Source organism: Elephantulus edwardii, unplaced genomic scaffold (genome assembly GCF_000299155.1).
Source record: "Elephantulus edwardii isolate Elephantulus edwardi_28Jun2011 unplaced genomic scaffold, EleEdw1.0 scaffold00368, whole genome shotgun sequence".
NCBI classification, from domain to species: domain Eukaryota; kingdom Metazoa; phylum Chordata; class Mammalia; order Macroscelidea; family Macroscelididae; genus Elephantulus; species Elephantulus edwardii.
In genome coordinates, this window is record NW_006400118.1 from 964,665 (window position 1) to 979,341 (window position 14,677).

Below are 14,677 nucleotides of genomic sequence, written 5' to 3' on the forward strand. Positions count from 1 at the left end.
AAAAAAAATATTATGTAATGAGATTCCAGGCTGGGAGGATGAGCAGAAGGCCGGATTCTGCAAAGGTGTGTTTTCTGGTTTGGAGTTGAGAAAAAGGTGTGTCTATTGTTCACATTAGGGTGTGAGCTGATTAGATTTGGCCTGTATTTAAAAAGGTAAGGGGGCATTTTAAAACAGCTCTGTCTGAGCACCTGCCCAGAGTCTTAGCTGTCAGTCCTAGAGTGGGGAGGAGACAGGCACCCTCCCCCAATCTGTGAGCCAAGCTTCCCCTGGCCTTTGGATCCAGGTGAAGGCTTCTGAGCCTGGGCAGGGATAGGGGAGAAGAGAATGCTGCCTGCCCCTTGCCTACCCTCGTTTTCTTTTTGCTCCTCTGGTTCTGTTTCCTCATTGGCCGCTATGTTGATCCTAGGGGTTTACCTTGGCAGTGGAGGGCCCCTCCCGCTATGCCTTGGGGCATAGGGTAGTGATGCCCAAGGCAGTGTCTCCTGCCTGAGCCCAAACACTTAGGAGCCTGACTGGAGCATACCTTTGGCCCCTCCTTGTGTTGCAAATTTATTAACAGCAAATAAACCAATTAAATGGAAACTATTAAAGAACTTTATTTACTTTTTTAAAAGGCTTTTGGCCTGGTTTTTGTGGGTCCCCTGGAAAAAAAAAAAGGCTTGGAAGCAGGAGTGGCAACCAATTCCAAAAAAAGCTTGCCTCCAGAAACTCTATGAACTTGGAGAAAAGATGAAAGTTTTGTGTCCAAGACTTTAATTCATAAGGTCACTAAGGGTGGTCTATGACTTTACGGCACTTAACAGCAACAACAATAACAACAGCAGCAACAACGAGATTGTACTTTGTATCAAGGAATGTTCTAATCTAAAAACAAGCAAAAGTCTACAAGACAACATTTCTGCCCTCTTGGAGCTGTCATTCTGTGAAAAAGATATAAAAATCAGGCATTCACCTGGCGTCTGTCCTCAGATACTTTCAGAGAGAAGCTAGACAACAAGGTTGTCATCATATCCATTGAATTAGAACTTATCCACAGCTCACCTTCCAGCAGGTTTTGAGAGGCAATCTAATTTCATGGGAGCAGATCACCCATCTTTCTCCCGGACAGCATCTGCTGGATTTGAACCACTTGCCTTCTGGATTGTACTGAAATTTCTTACCACTAGGCCACCAGAGCTACCCAGACAATGATGTTGTTGTTGTTGTCATGTATTGTTGAGTAGGAACCCATTCACCACTGACCCTCTGACAGGTTTTCGGAGGTAGTAATTACAGGAGAGGAGATTGCCCATTAAATCTATTCTTGAATGGTCCTTAAAATATGATTAATTTGGTTGTATTTTTGTTCTCATGGACTGGTATTATTTTCTTCAACTTCAATTTAAACTTGCACAGGATTAATTGATGATCTATTTCAGAGATAGTGAAGAGATTGAGATGGTTAACAGCTTTAGTTTGTTTGGCTCCACAATCAACACTTTTGGCACCAGAAGCCAGGAAATTAAAAGAAGTATTGCCTTGGAAAAGTCTGCTGTTAGGGACCTCTCCAAAATACTGAAGAACAATGATATCAGTCTGGAGACTAAGGTGTGCCTGATCTAGGCCATGGTCTTTGCAATCACTTGCTGTGCATCAGAAAGCTGGACAATGACTAGGAATGAAAGAAGAAAGAATTGATGCTGTTGAGTTGTGGTGCTGGAGAAGAGTATTGAATATACCATGGACTGCTAAGAGAACAAACAGGTTTATCCTGGAGAGGGTGAAAACAGACTGCTCCTTGGATGCAAGGATTCTCAAGCTTCATCTGACATACTTTGGACATGTTACAAGGAGACACCAGTCCTTGGAGAGAGATGTCATGCTTGGGAGAGTGGAGGGATTTTGCAAGAGAAGGAGACCCTCTGTGAGGTGGATTGATTCAGTGACTGGGTAATGGGGATAGGTGTGTCGGAGACAGTGAGATTGGTACAGGACAGAGTAGGGTTTAGGGCTGTTGTACATGGGGTCACTATGAGTTGCAGGTGACCTAATGGCACACAACAACAACAATTCCATAGTCAGCACCTAGTCTGGTTTTGACTGCTGATACTGAACTTCTCCCTTGACTTTTTCTACAGGTGTTGTTGTTGTTGTTGTTGTGTACCATCAAGTCGGAACCAACTCATAGCTGACTCTCTGGCCGGTTTTCAGAGGCAGTTAATCACACGGGAGGAGACTGCGCATCCTTCTTATTCCTGTGTATTCAGGTGAATTCTCTGTGTATAGTTACCATTTATGCCTTTTAAAAAAATATATTTTTTTATTTTAATCGTGATTTGAAAGAAAGTTTAGAGATAAGTTAGATTTTCATGCATCTATTCTTGCACATTTTACCCCCTCTCCCTCCCCTTTCCCTCCCCTAATTCACTCTATTTTTTAACATTAGTTCACTTTTGCACAACTACCTCCCTTACCACCACCCCTCGCCCCCAGTGTTCTTTGAACTGGGCTGTGGTTGTATTTGTAATGTCTAATCATATATTCCTTTTAAACAGTTCTTCCCTCTGTCTGTTCCAACACAGTATTCATTATTTATCCCTTCATTTATGCCTTTGAAAAATATATTGCCCATTAATAAATCATTGATTGTATAAAATTTTATCACTCTCCAATTATCACTTATCTCACCAAGTCAGTATTTTCTAAATAGCAGTTCTTAATTTCTAACTTTTGTTCTCCAATTGCCAATTATTATTAACGCATCCCATTTTTGTGTTCAGGCTGCAAAAGTCGCTACAAGCCCTCAGTTTCTTCGATATGTGGATTTCAGTGGTTGATGCATATGTTTGAACAGTAGCTGTATTAACAGGTCTTCTCTCTGTGTATATGGTGAATATCCTTTCACTCATAGCAGTGTACTTCAAGATTGATCTTGAAATGTCCTTTTAGATTGTGAATGCAATACCATTTTTCTTTAGTTTGTCATTCCAACCCAATAAGTCTTAGGATTGTTTGGTTCAAAGTGGCCAATACGAATCCATCTCATCTCACTAAAGCCTATTATGAGAATATGCATTTCATTTTATTTTTGAGAACTTCTAATTTTCTTAGCATCACAATTCGTACATTGTTGTTGCTAGGTGCCGTCGAGTCATAGACGACTCATAGCGACCCAATGAATGAAAGGCCTGAGCACTGTTCGTACATAGAGTTTCCGGAGGCAAGCCATTTTGGAAGTGGATGCCGCTCCTGCTTCCAGGCTCGTTTTAGTCGGGAAGCTCCAGCAAACACTGTCCACCACAGGTAACTACATCACATGCTCCAATTATTAACAGATATATACAGCTGTTTCTCCTCATTTTTAAACTTTTTTTTTTCCAATCGGAGGGACTCCAAGTACCACATCTAACAATATTCTTCTTTTAGTCATAAGGATTTTGAAGACCTATTGTTTCAGAACGGGATATCTAATCCAACTTCTTAGTCTGTCTTAGTCGAGAAGCTCCACTAAAATTGTTTACCAAGAGTCCTTTGCTGATATTATAAATACTAGTGGTATAGTTTCCAGCATCACAGAAACAAACAAGTCGCTCTAGTGCAGCAAACTGGCTGCCATGTGCTGTACCCATGAGAACAAATTACAAGCAAGAATTCTTGTATACAAACCATAAAATAAGCAGCAACACCAAGTCATCCATCCAATATAGCAAATTGGCAGATAAGTGCTGAACAACTATAAGACAGATACACATAAAAATAGCATAAAATAAACACTCAGGCTTCTTGGTTGATATCGTCTACTGGAACTCCCAAAATCATGGCTATTAGTCTCCTTGATACATCAGTTAGTGATTTTTAATCATTGCACAGATCATTAAAAATCACTAGAAAACTTGGATATTTCCCTTCAGGTAATTCTGATTTTCTGTATAACTATTACTGTAATAGTCTGATTTTAGTTTTGATGTTTTGCTGCTGCCAGACTGAAGCCTCATCCTCTTCCTCTTCTTCTCTGACTCACATCTGAGCAAACTGAGAAGAAAGCCGAAGTATTCTCATCACTGGCTTTGGAGAAGGCTCAAACAAACACTGTACCCTTGGCCCAGACCTAATCCTAACCGCAAATAAACTCCAGCCTAGTATCCTTTCCCTACTTTCCCAAACAATTTTCATACCAGTTTATGTAGCCTGTCTTGACCTTCCCAAAACTTATTTTATTAATAAACTTTCCCATACCTTTTGAATGTGTGCATAGTATCATCTGTCTTAATACTAGAGTAAATTTTTAAGGTGAGTATCACCCTGTTCCTGTAGAGTGGCTACAAAACTGTTTTCATGATCTTTTGGGAAGGTCACATTCTCTCAAAAATTGCAGGGCCTCTCCATGAGGTGATGCAGTAATTTGGAGTTGGATCATGGAGAGTTTTTAATGTTAACATTACTGATGATTTTTCTGTCACTAAATAGCTAATGTCAGATGGATCTTGGCTGAAAGCAGAGAGTACCAGAAGAATGTCTATCTGTGTTTCATTTATTATACAAAGGCATTTGACTATGTAGATCACAAGAAATTGTGGCTGACTCTTAGAAGAATGGCAATCCTAGAACACTTGATTGTGTTTATGCGAAGCCTATACTTAGACCAGGAGGCAGTTGTCAGAACAGAGTAAAGAAACACTACATGGTTCAAAATTGGGAAGAGTGTGTACCAAGGATGTGTCCTATCTCCGTATCTTTTCAGTCTATATGCCGAACAGATTATCCGGGAGGCTGGGCTCTATGAGGAGAAATGTGGCATCAGGATTGGCGATAGACTCATCAACAGTCTGTGTTGTGAAGATGACTCAACCCTCCTTACTGAAACGAGGAGGACCTGAGGCATTTGCAGCAGAAGGTCAAAGACTACACCCTTCAATATGGATAGAAGCTCAACATCAAGTAAACAAAGATTCTCACCACTGGGCTGATTGGCAGCATCATGATAGATGGTGAAGAGATTGAGATGGTTAACAGCTTCTGTTTGCTTGGCTCTACAATCAATACTCTTGGTACCAGCTGTCAGGAAATAGAAAGACGAATTGCATTGGGACAGTCTGCTGTTAGAGTCCTCTCCAAAGCACTGAAGAGCAATGATGCCAGTCTGGAGACTAAGGTGTGCCTGATCCAGGCCATGATCTTTGCAATTACTTGCTATGCATCAGAGAGCTGGACAATGACTAGGGATGATAGAAGGAGAACTGATGCCTTTGAGCTGTGATGCTAGAGAAGAGTATTTAATATAGCATGGACTGCTAGGAAAACAAATAAGTTCATCCTGGAGAGGGTGAAGCCAGGATGCTCCTTGGAGGCAAGGATTCTAAAGCTTCATCTGACCTACTGTGGGCCTGTTGCAAGGCAGGAACAGTCCTTGGAGAGGGATGTCAAGCTTAGGAGGGTGGCGGGACAGTGCAGGAGAGGAAGACCCTCAATGAGATGAACTGATTCAGTGACTGGGGTAATGGGAATAGGTGGGCGAGAGACATTAAAATTGGCATGGGATAGAGCAGGGTTTAGGGCCCTTGTACATAGAGTTGCAGGCCACTTGATGGCACATAACAACCACCACAACAAAAGATAACAATAATAAAAAAAATGAAAAATAAATATAATGATAACAATAATCTGAGCTTTTTACACCTACTTAAAATTTTTCAAGAGAGTACTTAGGTTTAAATACATAATAGGCACTTAAAGAAAAAATATTTTAGCAATAAGTAACTGTTGCAATCTCAGCAGGTATTTTGAGAGCATGAAAGTGAATATGAAAATGTGTGTGTGTGTGTGTGTGTGTGTGTGTGTGTGTGTGTGCATCAGACCTATGGGTGTTATAAAAAAGAAGTAAGAGTGAGAAATTGAGCATGAGAAATTTTCTTTTATTTTCTCAGAAAGTGTTCATGGAACATCTGCTGAGACTGTGTACTCTTATCTTTGTAGGAAGTCAGAACAGGTTCTTTTATTTCTTGCAGAATTACTTTATATGCTGACTTAAAATATGCTTTCCAACAGGTGCACCTCAGGTGGTTAATATGCCTAACCAAAGTCAAGATGAATCTATGAATGACGGAAATGAATTAATTGTCACTTAGCACATAATGAGTCACTTACAGTCAAGCCATTCATGGAGCATCAGGTTCTATTCTAGAACTCATTTCATGTACCGTCGCTCCTCAAAGGAAGCAAACGACATTGAAATCTCTAAAAGGTGGTAATTCTGGAGAATGAATAGCATTTTTCTCAACTGCCAAATAAAAGCTATTATTATACTGGAAAGATTGCTCTCATAATTGAATATATTTCACAGTCATACTCTGAATATTTAATCGTTGTATGTCGCATATTATTGAGAAATTCTGTGTTTTGTGCAAAATATCTACATTGCCTTGTAAAAAACTTTTTCCTGATTTTTTTTCCTGTAACAGATCTTGAGAAATCAAAGTGCTATCCTTTATAAATTTTATCAAAGGATTCTTAATAACATTAGGAAGAGAAGAAACAAGTTTGACCAAAAAGTAAGGGAGAAAAGGCAGTAATTATCAAATCTATTCATCTGCACGGTCCTGAAGTATTTTAACTAGGTTTTATCTCTGAATGTACAGTTACTAAGTCGTTATCAAGAGTTAGCATCACTCAAAGATTATGCTCATCTCACTTCTGAAATAAAATATGAGAATTTGAAAGATACTCCTATATGCCGTAATCAGAATGGGTATTAATACAAGAATATTTACTATAGAAAACTTAAGTGTTGAGCTAACTAAGGCATCTTTTGTAGCCTAGATGTAAGGACCAATCTAAAAGCACACGGTTCAAACCCACCAGCTGCTCCTCTGGAGAAAAAGCAGCAATCTCTTTCTGAATGATTCACTGTCTCTGAAAACCTTCTGAAGGATCAGCTATGAAGAGTTCCAACTAGATGACACATAAAAGCAATAACAAAGTAAACAAATGAGTTAGAAAAACGTTGGTATTTTAAAATTGTACACCAAGTTTCAATCAGAATAAACAAACATCAAAATTCACTGCATTCATTTAGTATCTAGTCAGTAAAGGCTGGACCAACTCAAGGAAATGGCAAGAAACCTGCCATCATCTCTTCCAATGAAGGAAAATAGAGACTAATTCTAAGCACAGAATGATCATGTAGGGCTTCAAAATAGTTCAAAGTGGTTCTTTCATGACCAAAAGAATGTCCATATTGCATAGCAACCAAATGTCATGTGCATGGAGTTTTCTTTTCCTTTTTTTTTTTTAACCGCAGAAGGAAACAGGCATCATTGTGCCACACAAAGACCAAAATTAACCAAACTGCTTTAAATGTGTGTCAGCTTCCACCTTGGGGCCAAACACTGCTACCTATTCCAAAGCCTCACAGACAACAGAATTAGTGAAACACTCACACGTGGTTGGCCATGACTGACCCATTTTTATGTCAGTTTAAATCTCTATTGTGTTTCTAGGTAGTTTGGAGTAAGTCTCATACGATTCTAGGAACAACTCGTCAGAACCTTGCCCTAACCTGTGCATCCTCACAATTTCATGGTCAAGTCCATTTTTGCAGTCTTTTGCCAGTTTATCTTCTTGAGGGTTTTCTTCTCTTTTATTGACTATCAACCTGTTAATTAAGCCCTAAAATCAATATGAGAGCCAAAGTATAGCCTTAAGTCCATCCTAAGTGAATTAAAAACCATCTCAAGAATAGATTTGATGCCTTGAACACTGCCAGAAATCAGAGGAGTTGTGATATAGCATAACAAGCAGTATTGATGAAGGAAAAAAAGGTCCTACAAAGACACAGAGAGAGAGAGAGACACAAAATAACATAATGAGAATGGTCACTAAAAGAGACTGAAACTTGAACTAGAACATGCTGTTGTTGTCGTATGTGTCCTTGAGTCAGAACTGACTCATCGCTGATCTTCTAGTGGGTCTTCAGAGGCTATAAATTGCAAGGAAGGAGCTACATCTATCTTTTCCCCCTCAAAGCATCTGATAAATTTGAACCACGTGCCTTTGGTAGACAGTGCAATTCCTTACCACTATGCCACACAGAGAGGCCCAAACAAAGGGATCAAATGTTGATGTAAGAGAACTGAACAGAAGGTTTCAAAGGGAAGCTTGAGAAGACAAAGTATCATAATTAAATGTGAAAGGAACTGGAGTTAAAAAGCCAAAAGGGAAAAACACACTGAGCATTTCTATGTTGAAAGAACTGAAGAATAAAGTTCAGTTTCAAGCTGAAATGCTGAAGAATTAGTATTTATTTAGTGTGGATGAAATTTTGAATAATGCAGGAAAGACCAAATGAAGATAAATGGAATGCACAGGGACATTGTACCAAAATTATTGGTTGACATGGAATTATTTCAGGAGGTAACAAATGAATAAGAGCCTGATCTGAAGGCAGTGGCAAAATTAAGATCTCATGAGTTGCTATAATACCAGTTAAGATGTTTCAACAAACAGATTCATCTCTGAATTGCTCACTAACCTGTGTCTAGGAGTTCAGAAGATAGCTACCTTGCCAATTGCCTGAAAGAGATCCATATTTGTTTCCAGAAAAGATGATCCAACAGAATAGAGAAAGTATACCAGAAAGTCTCGCATGCAAATTTGCTATGGGAGTGTGAGAGAGAAAACCAAGCCATATTACAGAAGAGTACAAACATCTCGTCAAGAAGCAAGAAAGCCAACATATTTTTCCGAGAACACAGTCTTCCCTTGGGCTTTGTGGTCTCCTTTGAAACCCTGCCCTCAGATTTGACTACATAATTTTCAAAGGCCCAGTACAAAATGATAATATGGGCTCCTTGATAGCAAAGCAGTAAGAAAGTGCCATTAAAAGGGCTAAAATATAAGGATTTTTTTTCCTGTCTTCCATGGTCTCTTTCTTGCCTTATCATTGACCTTTTTCTTTGCTATTCAATGTCACTTTGAGTAAAGAAGTATTGTTGTTGTGCCATTGAATCGCTTGCAACTTATAGTGGTTCTATTTACAACAGCCCTAAACCTGGCTCTATCCTGTGCCAATCTGTCTCTGACATACCTAACCCCATTTCCCTAGTCACTGAATCAATCCATATCATCAAGAGTCTTCCTCTTTTGCATTATCCCTTCACCCTCTCAAGCATGACATCCCTCTCCAAGAACTGGTCCCTCCTTGCAACATGTCCAAAGTATATCAGATGGAGCTTCAGAATCCTTGCCTCCATGGAGCAGCCTGGTTTCACTCTCTCTAGGAGAAACCTGTTTGTTCTCTTAGCAGTCCATGTTATAGTCAATAGTCTTCTCCAGCACCACAGTTCAAAGGCATGAATTCTCCTTCTATCACCCTTAGTCATTGTCCAGCTCTCTGATGCACAACAAGTAATTGCAAAGACTATGGCCTGCATCAGGTGCACCTTAGTCTCCAGACTGACATTGTTGTTCTTCAGTAGTTTGGAGAGGTCTCTGACAGCAGACTCTCCCAATGTAATTACAAGTATGTCTTTTAACCTTTCATCTTTATATTTTGTGATGCCAATTTTAAATGCAAATACAAGAACACTTAAATCATATGTAGAATCATTAAGAATAAATACTTATTTTGTGTCCCCACCCCAAAAAAGTAGCACATGCAAGTAAAATCTTGCTGAAGATTGTTCAGAAATGGCTGAAAAGTGTATTGACAGGAAAAATGCAAGCTTGATTCAGAAAAGGCTGTGACACGAGGGATATCATTGCTAACATCAGATAGAACTTTGCTGAAAGCACAGAATACCAGAAATACTTGTGTGTTCTTGACTGTATAAAGAATTATAACAAATTATGAATAACCAGGAGAAAAATGGGAATACCAGAACACCTAAATGTCCCTGTGGGAGAACTATACCTAGATCAAGAAGCGGTTGTCCAAACAGAACAAAAGAAGACTGTATGGTTTAAAATCAGGAGAGATTTATGGAAGGTTATACTTTTTCTCCATTCTCACCACTGGGCCAACTGGCATCCTCATGATAGATGGTGAAGAGATTGAAATTGTTAACAGCTTTAGTTTGCTTGGCTCCACAATCAACACAGTTGGTACCAGCAGCTGGGAAATAAAAAAGATGAACTACATTGGGAAAGTCAATTGTCAGAGACCTCTTTAAAGTACTGAAGAGTAACAATGTCAGTCTGGAGACTAAGGTGCACCTGATTCAACCCATGGTCTTCACAATTACTTGCTAAGCATCGAAAAGGTGGACAATGACTAGGGATAATAGAAGGAGAACTGATGCCTTTGAGCTGTGGTGTTGGAGAAGAGTACTGAATATTCCATGGACTGCTAGAAGAACAAACAAGTTCATCCTGGAGAGAGTGAAACCAGGCTGTTCCTTGGAGGCAAGGATTCTGAAGCTTCGTCTGACATACTTTGGACATGTTGTAAGGAGGGACCAGTTCTTGGAGAGGGACGTCACGTCATGCTTGGGAAGGTGGAGGGACAGCGCAGGAAAGGAAGACCCTCGATGAGGTGGATTGATTCAGTGATTAAGGTGATGGGGGTATATGTGTCAGAGACAATAAGATTGGCACAGGACAGAGCAGGGTTTAGGGCTGTTGTACATAGGGTCGCTATGAGTTGCAGGCAATTCAGTGGTACATAACAACAACAACAACAATAACCCAAACTGCTTACTGAGCAAATCATTCAAGAAGTTGGGCTAAATTACCGAAGAATATGGAATCAAAGAAAGACTTTCAGCAACCTCTTTTATGCCGATAACCTTACTTGTAGTAAATGAACAGGACTTGAAATACTTGTTGAAGAACAAAGACTATAGCTTTCAATATGGACTATGATGTTGAGATACATCAAGAAAAGAAAAATCCATGTGACTGAATGACATCAGAACAGGCCCCAAACTGCAAAATATACGAAGCCCTAAGGAAAACTTAAACTGCCTGTAAGAACGCAAAACCATGAATTGATTTTCCAAAGGAATCAGGATGAAAATCTATGCATTTTTTTTCTTTTAGATCTAAATTCTAGTGCTGAAGGGTTTTCTTTTTCTCACATCATCTCAAATCAATAAAACCAGTCTTCTCTGAATGTACTAAGAACTATCCCCATCTGTGCACAGGGGCTCAAGGGCTCAAGGTCAAGGGAAACAGGATGGACCATAAGAATCTCAGTATGCCTTTAAAGGCACAAGTCAATGTTATTCCCAATTTTCTTAAACATTCTTTCTACAAATATGCTAAGATCCATTATGCATCAGGCTCCTTTCCAGGCATATGAAACCATATGGAGAATAAAACAACAAAATATCTGTGCCACCCTGATTTCTTAATTTGGATGCGTATAGTAACATTTCCACTCTCCACTGTGGCTATTTCAATCTCTTCAAACTGCCAAACCTCCATCCTTTCACACTGGGAAAACTATCTCTTATTTTTCAAAAGAATTTAAAGTTGTGAAATATAAACTCCCCAAACTTCCTGCCACAAAATATTCTTCCATATCCTTTCTCTTCCTTCTGTTAGAAATTGGATCTTTTTCAAAGGTCCTAAATTATTCTTTTCTTTTTCTGCCTTCTTTATCCTGTACCCTAAATCAATCACTCTCTCCTCTTTCTCTCTCTCTCCTGCATCTTTCTTACAAGCACTACATTTTTTACTTATCTTTTTTTTAAAATTAATTTTAATGAAAGCTTACAGAGACTTAGGGTTTCCAGTCATTCATTGTTGCACTTTTCTCCCTGTTCCACTCCACCTCAATTCCTTTTTCTCCTTGAAAAAAAAAAATAAAAACTTTTCCATTGTTCTGCAGTTTCTCCATCCCCCAAGTCCACTCCACCATGCAGCCTTCACTCTAGACTTCTGTAATGACACGAATACCCATTCATATATCCCTTTTAAACAGTTCTCTCCCTCATCTGTTTCAATGCCGTATACATCATTCCTCCCCTCCTCTTCTGTCTTCCCTCAACCCAGATGTCAGTCCCATTTTTAAAAAGTGGCCCTATGCAATATTTGTCCTTTTGTGACTGAGATATTTCGCTCAGCATCATGTCCTCCAGGGTCTTCTATTTTGCATACTATTTCATGAGTTCCTTGTTTTTCAATGCAGCATAGTATTCCATTGTGTGAACATACCAAAGCTTCTCTATCCATTCATTTGTTGATGGGCACTTGGGTTGTTTCCAGCTCTTTGCTGTTGCGAACAAAGCCACAATAAACATGGGTGTGCAAACATGGATGTCAGTTATGGCTTCTTTGGGATATATTCCAAGTAGTGGAATTGCTGGGTCAAATGGTATCTCTATTTGCAACTTTTTGAGAAAGCGCCATGCCACCTTCCACAGTGGTTGCACTAAGTCCTTACTCTCAAGAAGACATACAAAACAGCATCATAGGTCACTATCAGTCACGACCCTATCACTCAATGACAAACTTCTTTAAGAATTTGCAACCTCACATGGTCTTTTCAGCTTCCTTATTTCTCCAATCCAGTTTTTCCAATATGCAATTTGCCCTCTTCACATCACAAACTTATTCTTAATGCAAGTTGTTGATAAGTTTTCCTTATGGGAACAAACATGAATCTCTTCTAGTTGACTGGCCTGATAATCATCTTTCCAATTATTTTCACATAAATGAGGGAGTATGCCCAGGGCTGCATCCGCTTACTGAAATATCTCAGTTTGTATTACATCAGTTCCTGAGGTCTTCTTCTTTTTTTTTTAATCAATGCCTTCAATGTAGTTTGGATTTCTTCCTCTGTAATATTGGTTCCTTTTCCCCCCATATTTTTTGAGTTAACTTTTTATTGTTATTTGAGTGAGTTTGCAGAACAAAGTTGGTTTCCTTTCAATAATTCATATGTGTTATGCTTCCTGACATTCATTACAATGTCATATTATTTTTCTCTTTATTTATTTTGTGTGTGTGCACTGTTGAATAGGACCCGACTGGCACAGGCGTGTAGGAATTAGTGAGACTAGCTCAGGGCAAGGCAGGGATCAGAGCTGCTGTACATATTATTGCTATGAGTTGCAGGCGACTTGATGGCACATAACAACAACAACAATGACACCTAAAAGCAAATTGATGCAGTCATTTGGATGTTAGAATGACCTTGACAATCAGTGAGTCCAAACCATCATGATCTTCTGCTCAAAACTATGCATCATCCAATATTCTCTTATCCCAGAACTACCTTCCACCCTCTCATTTGTAAGACAACATTAAGTGTGGTGTCAACTCTCTTGTTCATACTTCTTAATAATCATAGATACGATTAAACCTGCCCATCTTTACTGGCACATTTCATCAAAACCACCATTATTCTTCCCTTAGATCTTCTTATCAATTTTCTTGTATTTACTCTTGTCTGCTTCCGATTCTTTATCGATATTGAAACCACAGTGATTTATTTTTAAAGATCACCAAGTCATTAATTACTTTCTATTATTTTTAGGGTAAAGACAAAAGTGTTAATATGGCTGACAGGGCTCTTCAGACCTGTCTTTCCACGTTTCTGGTACCTTCTTCGCCCTTGTTTACCTCTTCCAGGTACACAAGAGGCTCCTGCCTTGGTCTCCAACAAACACCGCTCCTTTTACCCAGAAATTTACCCCAATCCTTAACCACCCCCTCTTCTGCCTACTTTCTCTAATTCTTAATCCAATTTCAGTCCAAATTTTACGGCTCGTATAATCTTTTTCAGGTTAGCTCATTTCTATTTGACACGGTTTTTTCACCTGTAAAATGGGGTAGTTGTGAAAATGTGGACAGTTAATACAAGTAAAATAGTTACAATAATGTTCAGGATATGGCATTCAGTGGATATCAGGGAGCTCTGGTGACCTAGGGGTAAGGCATTACTCTGTCAACCCAAAAGTAGGCAGTTCAAATCTCTGAGCTGCTCTGTAAAATTTACAGCCTAGGAAAATCAGCTGAAAAGTTAGCTCTGAGTTAGTACCAATTCATGGCACAACAATAACAGATGTCAGTGTCACTATTTTTATTATTGTTACATTCATTTTCACCATTACCTTGATTTTTAGGTAAGCCTTTTTTGATTCCCCATGTTACCTCTAATTCTTCCAGTATCCAACACATCAGTTTTCTTACTCCCTTTAACTCAACTGTGACTAATTTAGGAAGCTCTGGTGGCATAGTCCTTCAGAATTACATTGCTCACCCAAGGAGGTACCTCTCTACCAGTTCGAATTCACCAGTAGCTTCATGAGCGAAAGATGGGCAAGCTATTCTCCTGCAAGCTACAGCATTAGATAAAACACTGGACGGTCACTATGGCTGCTCCATGGCAGTGAGTTTGAGTTTTTTAATATGATTAATTTAATATTTCTATAATCTTCTACAGAACTCCAAGCTCCATGAGGGGAAGTAGTAAAACATCCCCCTTTTCATAGAGAGAGCTACATTGCCCTAGTGGACAGTAAGTTATGCTACCAATCCAAGGTGCAGCCCTCACACCTGGGTCAAATTGGGGGTTTTTGTTTGTTTTGGGGTTTTTTTTGTCAAACATTCTTATAGGTGGTATAGCACTGGTCTGTCCATTTGCTGTACAGTGGTAACTCGTGGTCGCTGTGACGCTGAACACTGTGACACTGATGTGTCAAATGTGTTAATGGTTACCCATGGTGGACAGTGTTTGGTGGAGCTCCCCGAT